Source organism: Podarcis gaigeae (assembly GCF_964106915.1).
Source record: "Podarcis gaigeae genome assembly, chromosome: 7".
In the NCBI taxonomy this organism is placed as follows: Eukaryota; Metazoa; Chordata; class Lepidosauria; order Squamata; family Lacertidae; genus Podarcis; species Podarcis gaigeae.
The window spans coordinates 17,625,180-17,641,612 of NC_139683.1; the positions used below are offsets into that span (position 1 = coordinate 17,625,180).

Here is a 16,433-nt window from a genome sequence, read left to right on the forward strand (position 1 = left end):
GTAGAAACGACTGGGTCGATAGTGTACTCTGTTGAACAATGCAATATGAAAGTCAATATACAGGACTAAAGATTGTTGTTTTTTCCCAATTGGTATGACTGCCTCAAATTCAACAGTAGCTGACTGATAGCGTAAATGTATGTGATGCAGTAATTGCAAATAATGCCAAAAGCAGCTTAATGGCAAATAGCACTTTGCTAATAAAATGTTGGAAATAAGCTCAAATTTAGTCAGGGTTTTTTTTTTGGGGGGGGGAGGGAGGAAGAGATGCATTTGACAATTATTCTAATACACCTGAAATTGCACCAAGTACTATCCTTATACTACCATAAGGAACATGGCTTAATTCCTGTGTAATATAAAGTTCCCCTTACTTGTGAAGCGATCCTCATGTAATGGCCAGGAAGTGTCTAGGTCTTTACATGATCAATACTTCCAGTAATATAGTATAGTGGCCTGATAGTGTTAAAACCTAAATCCGAACAGCAGCTCATGTATAGGCTTACTTCTTTCAGACATCCACCCCAATGTGTGAACATCCGTGAGGGCCAGTATTGTGTCTAATGCCTTCATCAGCAGAACAGCCCTTCTCCCTGATCGCTGCGTGAGCAAGCCATCACACCCAAAACATGTGAAGGGAGCTTCAGAGATCATAACATCTCAAGGCTAAACTAGGTGTCCATAATTAGGATCTCTTATGGTTGGAAAAAACAACACAAATGTTAATTAGAAGGGGAAATGACATGTGTAGTTTCTGTACCTGTCTTTTCTCCTTTCAGAGCTAATTGCAACTTTGGGGATGGTGATTTAGATTGGGGAAAGACTAAGCAAGGGAGGGAAGGATTGAAACTCTCAACAAAATAGCTACTTTTCCTGTCTTCAAAAGCCGCCTTGTTACCTCAGGCTTTACCTCTCGTTTGGCCCTTCAACTCAAAATCTATTGGAGATAGGAAACATTCACATAACTATGATGATGATGATGATTATATATTGCTTCAGATACACAAAGTTGCTTTTAAGGTTGAGTTTTGACTATGTGGGTGGGCTCAGTTAGGCCTCCTAGCCAATAAGGACATAAGAAGTAGAAGCCTGTTGGATCAGACCAAAGGCCCATCCAGCCCATCTAGCCTTGTTCTCACAGGGGTCAACTGGATGCCTTTGTGGGGCCAGAAAACAGGACCTGGGAGACTTGAAAGCAGCACCCCTTTGCTATTTCCGGCAATTGATATGCAGAGGCATACTGCCTCAGATGGCGGAGTCTTTAGTGTTTCCCAGACTTGGGTCTCCAGCTGTTTTTGGACTACAACTCCCATCATCCCTAGCTAGCAGGACCAGTGGTCAGGGACCATGGAAGCTGTAGTCCAACAATAGCTGGAGATCCAAGTTTGGGAAACACTGAGAGAAAACATGGCTGTCATGACTAGAAGACAGGGAAGAAAATGAACATACCACCGCGTACCGTTTCTGTGCCACGTTTATGAAGTCAGATTAAATAAAAACACAGTGAAGGGAGGGTTTGAAATAATATGGAATGATCCATTTGAATCTTTTATCCCATGCTTTTAAGAAGCGAGCATTTAACTGATAGCGTATGTTGAGGTCGAACTCCTGTAAATTTACCTGGGGGTAAAGCCCATTGAACACGGATGATTTGCTTCTGACAATAAAAGATATTTCTGTTCACCAATCTTTTAAATATATTTATTAACATGTAATTTATTATATGTTGCCCTGATTTAACTAGTATTTATAAACCACTCTGAAAGCATTGCTGAAGGGTAGTGTAGAAATCTCTTACATATATAAAATAAGCATGCAAAGCACAGCAGAGTAAAAGTGCAAATCACTTCAGAATCTTTATTGTGTTGTGGGCCCTCCAAGTAGTCAGGTGTAGCAGAGAATAGAAGCATTATTTGCCAAAAGTCACAGGTGAGCTGCTTCAGTCATACACTGAGATTAATTAAAAATGAGACAAAATAATAATTAAAAATGAGAAAGCTTTAAGACTGGGTGTGGGCCTCTGATTAATGTTTAGTTTGCCTGTCCTATGCAATAGGAAATGGATGAGTCAGTTTGGTTAGCAGTTTTTGTCAAATTGTCAAGTGTCCGAGACTGTATATGCTGTCCTGCATTAGTATCTGTAACCCCGTTGTTTCAATTTCAGCTGATTTATTTCAATTCTTATCCTGCTGACTGACATCAGTGCAACAGAATGGACTGAAACCCCAAGTGCTTATTCTAATACAAACATTGCAAACATTGCAATGCACTAATTTAAAGAATACCAAGATAGTGGCTTTGTGAAGCTGCAGATATCCTAAGCTTCGAAAGAGTCTAGGGAATGATCCGGCAGGATGATGATGATGATGATTAAAAATTATAATAATAATTTATACCCAGCCTTTCCCCCTGCAGCTTCCAAGGCATTTTACAGATAAAAATAAGAGCCAATATAAAATCTATTAGAACTACATAGCACAATCTTATTGGGCCTATGTACATGTTTGCGAACTGGAGAAACTGTCATAGCAGTGCGTACACTCAGCTACAACCAAAGGTTTTTTTTACTGGCTACAGCCAAACGTTTTATTCAAGTCAAATTTCTGGGGGGACAGTGCAGCAGGGTGATCCAGTGGGCATTAGGGGAGGCCCCTAAAGGTGTATGTGTGCCTGCAGGTGCCAAATTGGGAACCTGTGGCATAGCTTCAGTATCTGTCTGTCTATGAGGTCTTCTCAGGGCTTAGCCCTGGAATCTGTACCAGAATTTAACCCTGGAAATATTTACTAAAGAGGATAGCAGTGAACATGCACAATAGCCCTTGGTCACTGAGGAGCAGGAGCTCTTACCACTTACCTTGGATTAAGGAGGATATTTTCCATTTCATGACCTCCAAGGAGAACATAGCCTACGTGCTTCAGTTTTTGGACTTGAGATCTGTTTGCCTGCTTATTAAAGCGTATTGAACCAGCCATATATGCAGTACTTCTGGCACCTTGATCATACATTGTCACGCAGATGACACAGATGTAGATAAATATAGCTCTATGCTCCTTACAATCTATTTCTAATGAAAGTTAGGGATTCCATGTGAGATACTGCACCAAACCACTGTTAAAGAGGTTCGATATTTGCCATCCATTACCTTAAGATCGACTCCCATATTGATTCCCCTCTGCCACCTTCATTTCACTGCTCTGTGAGGATCACAGAATTGTATAGTTGGAAGGTCCCAAGAGTCATCTATTCCAACCACCTGCAATGCAGAATAAGTACTAAAATATACTGGGGAGCCCTTGGAGAGGTTGCATGGCAACTAGCTAGGGTTCTTGATTATTGCTTCTGTTACCAATATGTCTTTGTCAATTCTTCCCTTCTCTTATTTTATATATCATGAGTGTGATGTGGAAGTTGTGGAATTGTATAGGAAGAGTTGGAGGAAAATGACTGTGATGGTACTTCCATATATGAGGACCTTGAGCAGGTGGATAGTTCTGATAGGAGAAGCTGCTACCTGTATGGACATGCTTTGTGGTTCTACGGCCTTCTCTAAATGATCTTTACACTGAAAGATGGCTCCAGTCGATCAGGTTATGTATTTTAGTCTCAAAGCAAGCTTTTATTATCTGATGAGCAATAGTGAATAACACTTGATGTTCAGTAAACTGTGAGAAACAGGATTGTCATCTGTAATGACTTTCCTGTTCTGGAAGTGGCTAGTTTGTGTCATGGATAAAGTTAGCATTGGGCCCATAATATCATCTAAAAAATAATTAGTACATTATTTCCCTTTCAGGTTTTTAGGCCCTGTAATTCGTATTGGAAATGAAATGCAGGGAGAATAATGCATTGCTTATGTATATATTAGAGCTCATCTGTGATGAATTGGCTACTATAGCTAATATAAATGTGTAGAAAAGCAGTAAGCTTCCTGTTCTCTGAAAGAACAGGTGAGTGTGTGTGTCTAAAACATGTGCCTTCAAATTCCAGTACAACAAAAGTTGGCAAGTATAAAGCTCTGTCCATCATTGTAGGAAGTTCCCCTTTAAAAAAACATTGCACTATAAAATGCACATAGTTACAGCTCGCCCCAACCCTTTTTGAAATAAATAGTGATTATGTATTTACTGCAGTGAAGACAGTAGTCTCTGGAGAGATGTGTGGAGGTGGGAAAAATGTAATTCAGGGATTGGTTCCTTTCCACCACTCTTTTAAAAAAGTAACTTTTTTGTTCTCTTTGTCTTGTCAGTTACAGTTAAAAAGTATAAAATATATTTACCTTGTTGCTTCCGATTAATCTGAATTCTAAATAAAAAAACACACAATAAAAACAGCAATGCTTAGGTAGAGTTAAGCAATTGCAGTTCAGAATCCAAATTGGCCCCAAGTGCTTCCCACAGGATCTTCAACATAGGGTGCTTTATCCTTAGAGATCTACATCTTCCATCTGCTACTTGCACCCAAATTTAGACCCAGGCAGAGGGCTTTTAAACCCTTACCTCTGCTATGCAGAAAGCAAGAAGAACCATAGCAAAGTCTCCCAGAGCTGCTCACTTTGTCATGCAGGAAACAGCAGTGATCCACTGAGGCAACCTACAAAGGTTACTAGCCTATAAGAATCTAATATCTCGTATTTTCGTGCTAGCTGCAGATGAAAGGAACCCACACCCCGTGTCCATCAATGAAATGCAGAATATTAACATCTTAGCAGGCTAGTCAATCCCCAGCTACTAAGTTGACCGGTAGAGGAAGGATGCAGTTCAGGGATGGGCTTGCCTTCGTTTGGAGCAGTGTTTCCCAAACTTGGGTTTCCAGTTGTTTTCAGACTACAATTCCCATCATCCCTGACCACTGATCTTTCTAGCTAGGGATGATGGGAGTTGTAGTCCAAAAACAGCTAGAGACCTACGTTTGGGAAACACTGGTTTAAAGAAAAGACGAGTAAGAGGTAATATGATAGGCACGTATAAAATTATTCACAGTATGGAGAAAGTGGGTAGAGAAGTTTTTCTCCCGCTCTCATGACAGCAGAACTTGAGGACGTTGACTGAAGTTAAGTGTTGGAAGATTTGGGGAAGAACTTCTTCGCAAAATGCATATTTAAACTATGCAGTTCACTCCCACAAGAGGTAGCGAAGGCCACCAACATTGAGTGGCATTAAAAGGGGATTTGGGAAATTTGTGTAGGACAGAACTACAGTGGTACCTCAGGTTACATACGCTTCAGGTTACATATGCTTCAGGTTACAGACTCCGCTAACCCATAAATAGTGCTTCAGGTTAAGAACTTTGCTTCAGGATGAGAACAGAAATTGTGCTCCGGCGGCACGGCAGCAGCAGGAGGCCCCATTAGCTAAAGTGGTGCTTCAGGTTAAGAACAGTTTCAGGTTAAGTACGGACCTCCGGAACGAATTAAGTACTAAACCCAAGGTACCACTGTATTAAGAATACCAGTCACTGGAAACCACAGTAGGAGATAGTGTTGTTTTACTGAGCTCCTGCTTGGTCTGGTTGGTCACTGTTAGAGCAGAATGCTGGATTTTGATAAGCCACTGGGCTGATCCAGCTGGCTTTCCTTACTTTATTTTGCCTGTCTGAAGACAGACAAATGGATAGAGCCCCTCCTTCCCTTCCAGCCCAGTCATTTGCTTGCAAGGAATTCCTTGTCACCTATGGCAACCAGGCAAATTGTTAAATGCTGAGCTGAGCTGCTTAAAGCCTGTGTTGGCTGTGGAGGAGAAGGGGCAAAAGATTCTGTGACGTCTCATGTCGGGAAAGACAGTTTTTTCTGGTCCAAGTTGTTCATCTCTTGCCTAGTTCAAAAATATGGCTGGCAGCTAGGAGTTCAAAATCTTTCCCATTCAGAATACAAGTAAGGAATGGGTGGTTGTGCACTTAGGGGAAACAATAATGTATATGCTACACTGAACTTGAGTTACAGATAATGTGTGACGTATTGAGCTTAGCATTGTACCGGAATAGAACTTTTCCAAGGCACAGCTTTGCAAAACATTTTGGGATTGGGATGTGTCGTGTGGGGGATGGGAAATTAAATGGCTGAGAAAAGTAATTTATTTGTAAGATTTATAGTTTTTATTACATTGAGTGCAATCTGCATATTCAGCAAAGTAGAAAATACAAAAAGAAATATTACTTTCTGCTTCCCGGGAGCTCATATTTAAAGTACTGGCTTGAAATACCGGCTGACAAAAAGATATATTTATCTGTTTATTTTTATTGATTAGAATATGTGATTATCGAGAATGAGCACAGAATTGGCAGCCATAAGGTATGTGTTTTGGGACTTACCTTTGGAGAGAAGTGGTGCACATTAATTAGCCATTCTGCTTTATTCTCTCCCCCCCCCCCACCAGCTGCACAAAGGAAAATATTTATTCCCAACAATCCATTCCCAGTAAGACTACTGGCTAGCTCGACCCTTCCCCTCCAAGCAATGTTCCCAGCACATCAGTTGGGAATCGTAGGGTACTGTCTTCTTATCTTTGAAATCTCTTATGGGGCTGATGTCAGAGAGGGAGAGAAAGAGAGAGAGAGTTTAGAGGTTGCAGGGAGATAGAGCAATGGTCTTTCTCATTCAGCATTATCTACTGCCAGTGGCTTTCCAAAGTTTCAGACAGTGCTTGTTCCCAACTCCATCTGGAGATGCTGAGATTAAATCTGGAGATGCTGAGATTAAATATGTTGTTCAGATCTCTCCCAATACAGTGGTACCCCTGGTTACAAACGCTTCTGGTTACGAGCTTTGCTAACCCAGAAGTAGCTGCTCCTGATTGCGAACTTTGCCCCAGGATGAGAACGGAAGTCGCGCGCTGAAGGACCCATTAGCGAAAGCGCGCCTCAGGATAAGAACGGTTTCAGCTTAAGAATGGACCTCCGGAATGAATTAAGTTTGTAACCAGAGGTACCCCTGCAGGGTTACCTTAACACTGAGGTATGTTTTGGGGGTGATGTTGGGACAGCCAACCTAGTTAGCTGAGAGACTGCGGTAATCAAGGTTCAAGTAATTGAGGCTTGCTTCCATCACATCTGTTGGCAACAATAAAGTGGAAGTGTAAAACACCATATGGTGGGATGAATTTTGCACGTATCCCTGCACCATATGTTTGTAGTTTGGAAAGGCTTTGTGAGGGGGGGGGGGAAACATGTTACATTTTACATGAGCATTGACATAAGAATTCTCCAAACCAAACCAGTGCAATTTATTTAATTAAAACCCAGATTGTTTTGATGAAGACTAGGCAAGAGATAAAATGTATGTTGCATCCCACACTGGAACTCTTGCACAAACGCTAAACTGATTGAAAGGTTGTCACGAAACTTCTGGAAGGCTCCATTTACAGTGATGCGAGCAGAGCACACACCCAGGCTTTGTACAGGACTGTTGACTGATCTCTCAAAACTGGTTTTCAAGTTTTCACCACTTTCTCACTCTGTTAACCCCTGCATGTTTATTACTCATGCTACGGAAAGGAGTGTGGCAAACGTGAAGGGAAGCCCTCATTTTGGTGTTTTTGGTGCCTTTTGTTCGTTGCATTTCATAATCATATGGCCTGGGTTTTGGTTCAACCGTCTTTGTGCATTTAGCCAAAATGTCTGCCATTTTGTTGCTTTTAATTAATAAGGCAGCTATGAAACAGAGCTGTACCACAGCAATAGCTGTCATGTGCCCGTCCTCTTTCCCATGCTGTGGAGGATTACGTGCATGGGGGAAATGAAGGAAGCAAACTTGTGGGGACGTTTGGAAGCTGATTAAGAGCAGGCTGCTTGTAAAACGGGATTGCACATGTTAGTAGTAAAGGCCTAGCAGCACTTTGTAGACATTGAAATACAATTAAGCATCCTTAGTTTGAAACACAGATACAAATTCTAGACCTCACGCACACCCTCACCATAACAAGACTGTGGCTAAAATAAAAGCATATCTGCATTCTATTAGCGTCACTCAGAATTGGGCCATATGTAAAGGCTTGTGCGAGATCTCTGTGTGAGATTTTTACTTTTTTGTTCTTATGTAGACTTTTGGGGAAGTATCCCACACAATACCCCAGATGCCCACATTTCACAAAATGGGATGTTGGGCTCCTTATACAACTGGAGCAATTATTAGGACAGTTACAGTATTCTCCTTGACTATCCTCTTCAGTTTTTTTATTTTTTAGGCCTCTGTAGAGTAAAACTCCAGGCATCAGTGTGGCGGCATGTACTGTATAGCTCACAAATTTTGGAACCAATATTAGATGGATGCTGTGTGAAAATGGCATGGCTCCTTGCACTCAGGTATAATAGAAAAGCACAGGGCCACATCTTTGTACATAAGCTTGCACAGGCCTGCTGAGATCTCGTTTATTGGCATTGTATTGAAAATTGGCCTTAAAATGTTTAAAATAAATAAAATGTTCAGATTTCCAGTTTTCATTAATGGATGAAAACACCATGGATTGTATCTAGTGATTGTACAGCAGCTTGAACAAGCAATATTTCCCTTCTCCTTCTTCCCTGGGTTGATCCCGTTGCACAGGACTGCAATGTGAAGGGGAATTGCCCAAAATTAGGCAGAGGGATCTTGCGCCTGTGGAGGTTCCTCAGCCTGATTTCAGGTGATTCAGTCCTACACAATCTAAACTGTTCAAGAGGACCTACTGACCCTATAGGGCAGCTGCCACCCACTGTGAAACTATTGGATACAACCCCATAGTTTTTTCTGTGTAGCAACTCAAATGTTGAATCAACATTGCATAATCAAAACAATGTTGGAGGTTTAGTGCCAGAAGGGCCCAGAATTTCCCAGATCTGCAGGAAACCTGTAGAATTTAATGTTTGTGGAAGAAGATTATTTTAATAATAAAATAAAATAAGACTTTTTTTTGGCGGAACAGGCTGTCGAGGGAAATACACAAACATAAACATACACTCAAGAATATATGAATATATGTGAATTACTTGGAAATACAGCATGTATTTTAATACCTAATCTCTCAATCTTAAACATAAAATATGCATTCTTTTGCATGCTCTTACTCTACATACATACTAATCCACACAAAGGTATTTTTGTAGCACTAAGATTTTATCAAAATGTGTTTAGGCTATTTTGCATTATTCATAAAAGGCAAAGCCGCAGATGAATAATAAATGTTGTCGCCAGTCCTTTTGTAATGCTTTATGAATTCATTCCTTTAAAAAATATTTGGTGACTTTACTTGAATATTTTTGCTTGTATGTTTGTAATAATGGTCTCCATTTTACGGGTTGGGAGCTACTTAGTGGGTTCTGAACCATTCTGAAGATGTCAAGCTTTTTAGTTGCAGTTTGTCATTTTTGGTATAGCTATCTAACTTACCTATCTGATATAATCTCCTTGCAATGGGATGCACTGTTCAGGTGTCAATGAGTAGAATATCAAGTGAAAGAGGATGTTGAGCAATCTCACATACAGTATTACAGAAATCTCAGCGTGCTCTGAGACAGCGTCGCTTTATTCGCCTATTGAGTAGCTGCAACTTCTAGGCTTATTCATGAACTTCATACCTCAACATTCCTCAAAGAACTAATTGCTGCTCCTTGAGTTCCAATGAGTGATGTGATATTATTTTTTACTTCAGTATGATGCACTAAGAAGAAAATTAATTGCTTGAATCGTTTTAATAAAAGTAGCCAGAGTTTTGTGTGGCATTTGAAAGTGGGACATAACTCCAGATGAGTGTGGGGGCTATAAGTTAACATTGTTTGGCTCATCACCATTCAGGATGGTGTGATTTAACCTCAACCAACAGGTGTGTGATTGACTGGCCTTGCATTTAGTTGCTATCTTGCCTCATCTTTTTCTAGGTTCTTCTCATCTTCTTAACTAAATCAGCTGAATAATCCGTAAACCGAGTCTTTATATCTGCAGGACATTCAAAGCTTATTTTTTTACACAGGTAGCAACATTACTTCAAAGGAGGTTATGTTTTAGCCAGTGCACATAACAACACATAATCTGAAGGCCTTTTCAAGACTTGTTTCTGCCAGGAAAGTATAGTAGATGCTTTGCTTCTAAGATGTGGTTTAAGAAAACAAAATAACTTCTGGATTTTATCAGTCCAATGGATCCACTCCACAGCATTGTATAGGTCAGAATTGGAAGGAAGGTGGCATTGGTGAATGAGACTGGGACATTGGTGGGAAAAAAGAGGACCAAGATTCTTAATCTAATATAATTCAACATAATTATGAATGAGACTATGGAGAAAATGAAAGCTCTTGATTCACCATGGCCACAAATGGTTTCTTCCAGTGATCCAAATGACTTTCTTCAAGTGATTAAATTGATTTTTAAATGGTTTTTCTTATGTGAGTGTTTTTCCCCCTTTTGTGTTCTAATTAGTGATTAATGATTTCTGTTTGAGTGTTCTGTATTTGTTGCAACTTTCCATTTGATGATTATGTACTTTGTAGTGGCTTAGTAGTATTTAGATGAAAACATATTTGAGTTTCACAAACACCCAAGTCTGGAAACATTGTTATGTGTTTTATTAAACTTGGCAGATTCTCAGGCTTTAAATCAAATTATGAATATGAATGGTAGAGGCTGATGGGAGGAATGTGGCATTGCCCCATCATACAGCCCCCTACACTCTACAGTGAAGTCCAACAAAGCATAAGAAAACATCAGTCAAGAACTAATTTGAAAATATTATGAAGTTCAGTTGTAACATACATTGAAATCAATGTAGGGGGTAGGCAGAAACAAAATGTAATCTGCTCCTCTCAACATCTTGGTTATAAGCAATGACTTCACCAGAATGTAGATGCATTCTTTGGGGGAAAACAATTTTGTGGACTGCACCTCTACAATGCTTGCATTAGCTTAATGGTCTGATCCTTGGAGTACTGCACTGGCATTAGCTGCACGGTTAGCATTTCTCCCCTGCATGAGCCCTTCTAGTCTCAAGAGATGGACAGAGCATCCTCTTTGGCAGTTCTCTTGAGAAAGAGTCAACTGGTGGAGTTTTCTGTGCTTGTCTTTCCTTTCCTCCTCCACATGCAGCTGCTGGGTGACCTTGGGCTAGTCATACTTCTTTGAAGTCTCTCAGCCCCACTCACCTCACAGAGTGTTTGTTGTGGGGAAGGAAGGGAAAGGAGATTGTTAGCCGCTTTGAAACTCCTTCGGGTAGTGATAAAGCAGGATATCAAATCCAAACTACTATTCCTCCTCCTCCTCCTCCTCCTCCTCCTCCTCCTCCTCTTCTTCTTCTTCTTCTTCTTCTTCTTCTTCAGATCAGCTTTAGCTTCTGTTGTTGCTAATCTTTTGATTGTATTTTTTAGTGATTTTTTTAAAAAGTGAACCTCAGTTAACAGAGAATAAGAAATGGAAAATGGATGAGATAGTTCCTCGACTATCTGCTGGTGTTGGAGGGAGCTGGCTTTGGAATTACTTGGAGCTCTTCAGCAGCAGAACACAAAAGTAATTCATCCTTGGATTAAAATTCAAGGGTACTTACATTCAGAGTAGATTCACTGAAATCAGTAACTAAAATAATTTACTCTTTGTAGGATTTAGTTGTGTGCTGCTATAAATATTTTACCACTGATGGGTAATGGTCTAAAAACAACTATTTCACAAACAATGCTTTGACGATTTTGGGAGCAGTCTCCCAACATAAGCGGACTACTACAAAACAAGGTTTGGGGGCAAACATATGTCAGTTGAGGTAGCATATCTGTCTGCCTGGGTGCAAACAATGTGGGAGAGGGTGTTGTCATTATGCCCTTCTACTTGGCTTCCCAGAGGCACTTTGCTGGCTTCTGTTGGAAACGAGAGGATGGACAAAATGGATGCTTAATCTGATTCAACAAAGCACATATTGTTTAAAAACATCCATACTGTACTTAATCCTTACAGTATTAGCAGCCTTAGATCCACTTCTTTCTTTACAAACCAATCTTTTCTGTGAATCCTTTGGCTTAACTCCTGAGTTTCTATTTATACAAGCCCAAATATATCTAACTTGAGGATGGGGCACCAGATGCTGCTGGACTCCAACTTACATTAGTCCTAAACAGCTTGGGCCATGGTTAGGGATGGTGGGACTTGGAGTCCAGCAATATCCGGAGGGCCACGGGTTCCTCACCCTTACTCTGACTAAATCAAATGCACATGTTTCCCCGTGGCCTCACCCCCATCATCTTGTTTGTAAAATGCCGTGCACATCGATGACACAGTATACAAAACTGATTATTTATGTAACTCTATATAACTTAACAGCCACCACCGTCTCTTGAATGTTGTAGCATTTCACATAAAATATCTATAAAGCTTAAACATGCCGTGACCAAGGTTCATAACAACTTGGTGTGTGGTTAGTTGTCTGATACTTTTGAATTTTTTGAATGAGCTTTGGTTTTGAAGATTAAAGCCTTATAGGATGAGTTTGGAAGTTTAATAGAACGGATGGGGTGCAATAAATATTACAGAACACTGTTAGACGAGAAACCACATGTTTCCTTGAGAAATTAGTAAGTTTGGTTGCCATGTGATGTGCCTGATAATGAAATTGGGGAGGGGGAATGTGAGTTTGTGTGATAATGTGGATTCTAAATGCTAGATAATTAATGAGTGTGTTGGCTAGCGTTCATATTCAGCTCTAGCCAGAACACTCCAGTTTCTGAATTGTGTCCAAGTTTTCCTATATATGTGCAGCTTGTGTAGGAAACACACAGTCCACTCTTTTGTTGCTGCTGTCCTCCTACACTTGTGCCTGATAGAGAGTGGCAGCATTTGTGTGTGGGGAAGTAACAAGACTTTAGAAATATGGTAGATTTAGGAATGCTGGAGAATTCCATCAGAAATGGAAACTGGATCAGAAATCACAGCAATTTTTGTGTTCATCAGAGGTCTGGAATAGGACTCAATCAAGTGAATACACATGGTATTTGCTATCATTTTTAAGTTCGTGAACATTATGTAAATAATTACATTATTCTCTGCATTGTTTTTGTTGTTCCATGGAAATTGAATGTGTAATTGATTATAGAATTATATTTATTAGATAATTAATTACATTCATTTTGGCCATAGCAAAGCCTGAGAAGAACAACATTTTAGTTTTAGTGGAAGCTGAACTGCCACTTCAGAGAGATTATCCCGCTGCTTCTCAGATGGTTATGGGACATTGTGCAAGACCTGATCTTGGTGATGTAAGCATTCAGTTTAAGTTCATATGGGGAGAAGCAGTTCTTTTAGTTATCTGTGTCCCAGTATATGTTAGCCCAGGACTATGCTATCTTCTAGTTGTGTTTCCTGTCCTTGCTTAGGGATCAAGGAATCAACAATATTGTAGTTTGTCAAAAGGCATAATGATACCCGAGTCCACTGCCTTTTAGATTCTTTAAGATTATATTGTTTCATATGAATGCCACTGTGCTGGAACCACATAGAATAATGATTGTGTGACTCTACCCTCTGGCTCATGCATTAGCGCAGGCTTGCATGAGTGCAGGTTGAAGTTATTGAACTACAACTCCCAGTATCCTTAGCCAGTTTCATCTTCAGATTTGCAATCTTGAATAAGTGGCAAAAATAAGGTGCACATCTAGGATGATCAAGAATTATCCTTAGTGAATACTTTTATAAATTAGAAAATTGGAACAGAATTGTTGCTTCTAATTCTGGCAACTGATAGGTCCTTCTTTCTTAAAACACAATATGTGAACTAGGCAGTTGAGTGAAGCTTTCGTTGGCTAGTAATTCTGAAGTCATGCCTTGTAAGGCTGGATTGTTTCATCACAGGACCATAGTTTAGCAATTTAGAATTATTTTAGGAAACAACATGGATCACAATTTGGATAAAAATGAAATATTGCTCATCTCTTGGGCAGGCCAACATATTAGGTATTAAACCCTGAGGGGGTAGAGTGGGTTACAGATATGCTTTTGAACACACACCCTATGTAAAAGAATCTCTGGAAATCTGGAGTAGTCAGTGTGGTGCCGTCTAGATCACAACTCTGATATGGCTATGTTGAGTAGCAATGACAGAAATTGTTGTCGAAGAACATCTAGAGGGTACATCTGCTATAAGTAAAAACAACAATTCTAGCACATCACTTAGATATGTCTTGAAATATAAATGCTTTTATATAAGATTATGTTCCAGCCAACCTCCCACCTCTGTGGTAGTAGTTGGTTTTTTGTAGTGTTTTATTTCTAAGTAGGGAAACTTAGAAATGTGATTCTCTACTTGTAATTTTCCCTACTTGGGCAGACTTTAATGAAGTTTGAAGCAAGAACAAACAAGCAAAGATAAAAAAACCACACCTATTGTTTTGTTCTAAATATGGCATTTCATGTGCATTCTTTGACAAAGGCAACAATACAGTCTTCTGTTTAGTGATCGTTTATTACAAATATGTATTTATTAAAACATTTCAACCTTGTTGAACTCAAGTGAGTTAAAACAGACATTGCCAATATAATGCTAGCATCTTTTCTTATTATTTTTTTAAGGCATTGAAACTATTGACCGCTGCTATTGTTGCGATAGTACATGCCATAGAATAGTCAGTGTGTGAATAAACATTTCCCTTTGTCTGTCCTGAAGCTATTTCATTGAGGGACTCTACCACTCTGTATCTATTTTCAATTCTGTATCTCCTTTCTCGAGCAGAAAACAAGTCCAATATCCTGTAGTTTTCCACACCAAAAAAATGACATGGGGGATGTGCAGGGCTCTCCATTAAGGAGTAGGGAGTGCAGCATACAATCATATGAATTTGAAAGGTTCAGGGAAACTCTTGTGCTACCCTGGATGATTTTTCCCTTTCTAAACTCTTTTGAATCTTTATAAACTCCAGTGCTACTGCATGCATCTTCTTATTTAGGTTTTTTAAAAAATGTATTATTTGTATTTATTTCCTGAAATTTATACACCACTTTATTGTAAAACAACAGGTCAAAGCAGTTTATTAAACAAAATGAAGCAATAAAATTATCAATAAGAATTAATAACAATAATTCAAGACTTTCAGAAAGTTAAATGAACAATAGATTGAAAGCTGCCTCCGTTCCCAGTTTTAAACACTGCATGTTCGGGTAAATTCCTGAACATAGTTCCTGAATTTGGGCAGTTTCATCCCAAGAGATACCACCAGGCAACTGTGCTCTGTCTGAATGGTTCACTGCTCCTGCTCTCAATCTATGTACTCATTGTTCGCGGAAAGCTGACTTCAGTATGCAAAGCTGGTTTTATACCTATTCAGAACTATGAAACAGAGGTACAGTCTCCAAAAACTGTGGCTGTGTTTTCTTGAGTTAACAAGTAGAATTAAAGTGTTAATACAGTACAAGACTTTTGGCCTTTTGCCCAATATGGCATTGAAGTGCCTTGCATATAAGCACAACTCAGAAAACAGAGCACGGAAGTAAAAGAGACAATGATTCTGGTCTTGCGTCTTGTTGTATCCTTATAACTGCAGTGCCCAGGACAAGATGCAAAACAGCTGTTGCTGTTCATTTACAAGTGGTTTAAAATGGTTCAGATAGCTTCAGAGAGCCAGTGTGGTGTAGTGGTTAAGAGCGGTGGACTCGTAATCTCATAGAATCATAGAATCATAGAGTTGGAAGAGACCACAAGGGCCATCGAGTCCAACCCCCTGCCAAGCAGGAAACACCATCAGAGCACTCCTGACATATGGTTGTCAAGCCTCTGCTTAAAGACCTCCAAAGAAGGAGACTCCACCACACTCCTTGGCAGCAAATTCCACTGTCGAACAGCTCTTACTGTCAGGAAGTTCTTCCTAATGTTTAGGTGGAATCTTCTTTCTTGTAGTTTGGATCCATTGCTCCGTGTCCGCTTCTCTGGAGCAGCAGAAAACAACCTTTCTCCCTCCTCTATGTGACATCCTTTTATATATTTGAACATGGCTATCATATCACCCCTTAACCTCTTCTTCTCCAGGCTAAACATGCCCTTCTCCCTTAGCCGTTCCTCATAAGGCATCGTTTCCAGGCCTTTGACCATTTTGGTTGCCCTCCTCTGGACATGTTCCAGTTTGTCAGTGTCCTTCTTGAACTGTGGTGCCCAGAACTGGACACAGTACTCCAGGTGAGGTCTGACCAGAGCAGAATACAGTGGCACTATTATTCCCTTGGTGAACTGTGTTTGCGTCTAGGCTCTTCCACATGCAGCTGCTGGGTGACCTTGGGCTAGTCACACTTCTTTGAAGTCTCTCAGCCCTGCTCACCTCACAGAGTGTTTGTTGTGGGGGAGGAAGGGAAAGAAGAATGTTAGTCGCTTTGAGATTCCTTCGGGTAGTCATAAAGTGGGATATCAAATCCAAACTCCTCCTCCTCCTCCTCCTCCTCCTCCTCCTCCTCCTCCTCCCCTTCTTCTTCTTCTTCTTCTTCTTCTTCTTCTTCTTCTTCTTCTTCTAC

General features: G+C 40.1%; 2 protein-coding genes across 14 annotated transcripts in view; one reads left to right on the forward strand and one right to left on the reverse strand.

Moving 5' to 3' along the window:
* AARD (alanine and arginine rich domain containing protein) overlaps window positions 1–11,219 on the reverse strand; it is a 571,840-nt gene extending 560,621 nt beyond the window's left edge. Inside the window, exon 1 of the mRNA XM_083749496.1 lies at window positions 11,206–11,219. The gene's annotated coding sequence lies outside the window, so the exon portion shown is untranslated. The remainder of the gene's footprint in view (window positions 1–11,205) is intronic.
* The window catches only part of TRPS1 (transcriptional repressor GATA binding 1), a 233,038-nt gene that overhangs the window by 38,909 nt on the left and 177,696 nt on the right, over window positions 1–16,433 (forward strand). The gene's annotated exons all lie outside the window — the stretch shown is intronic.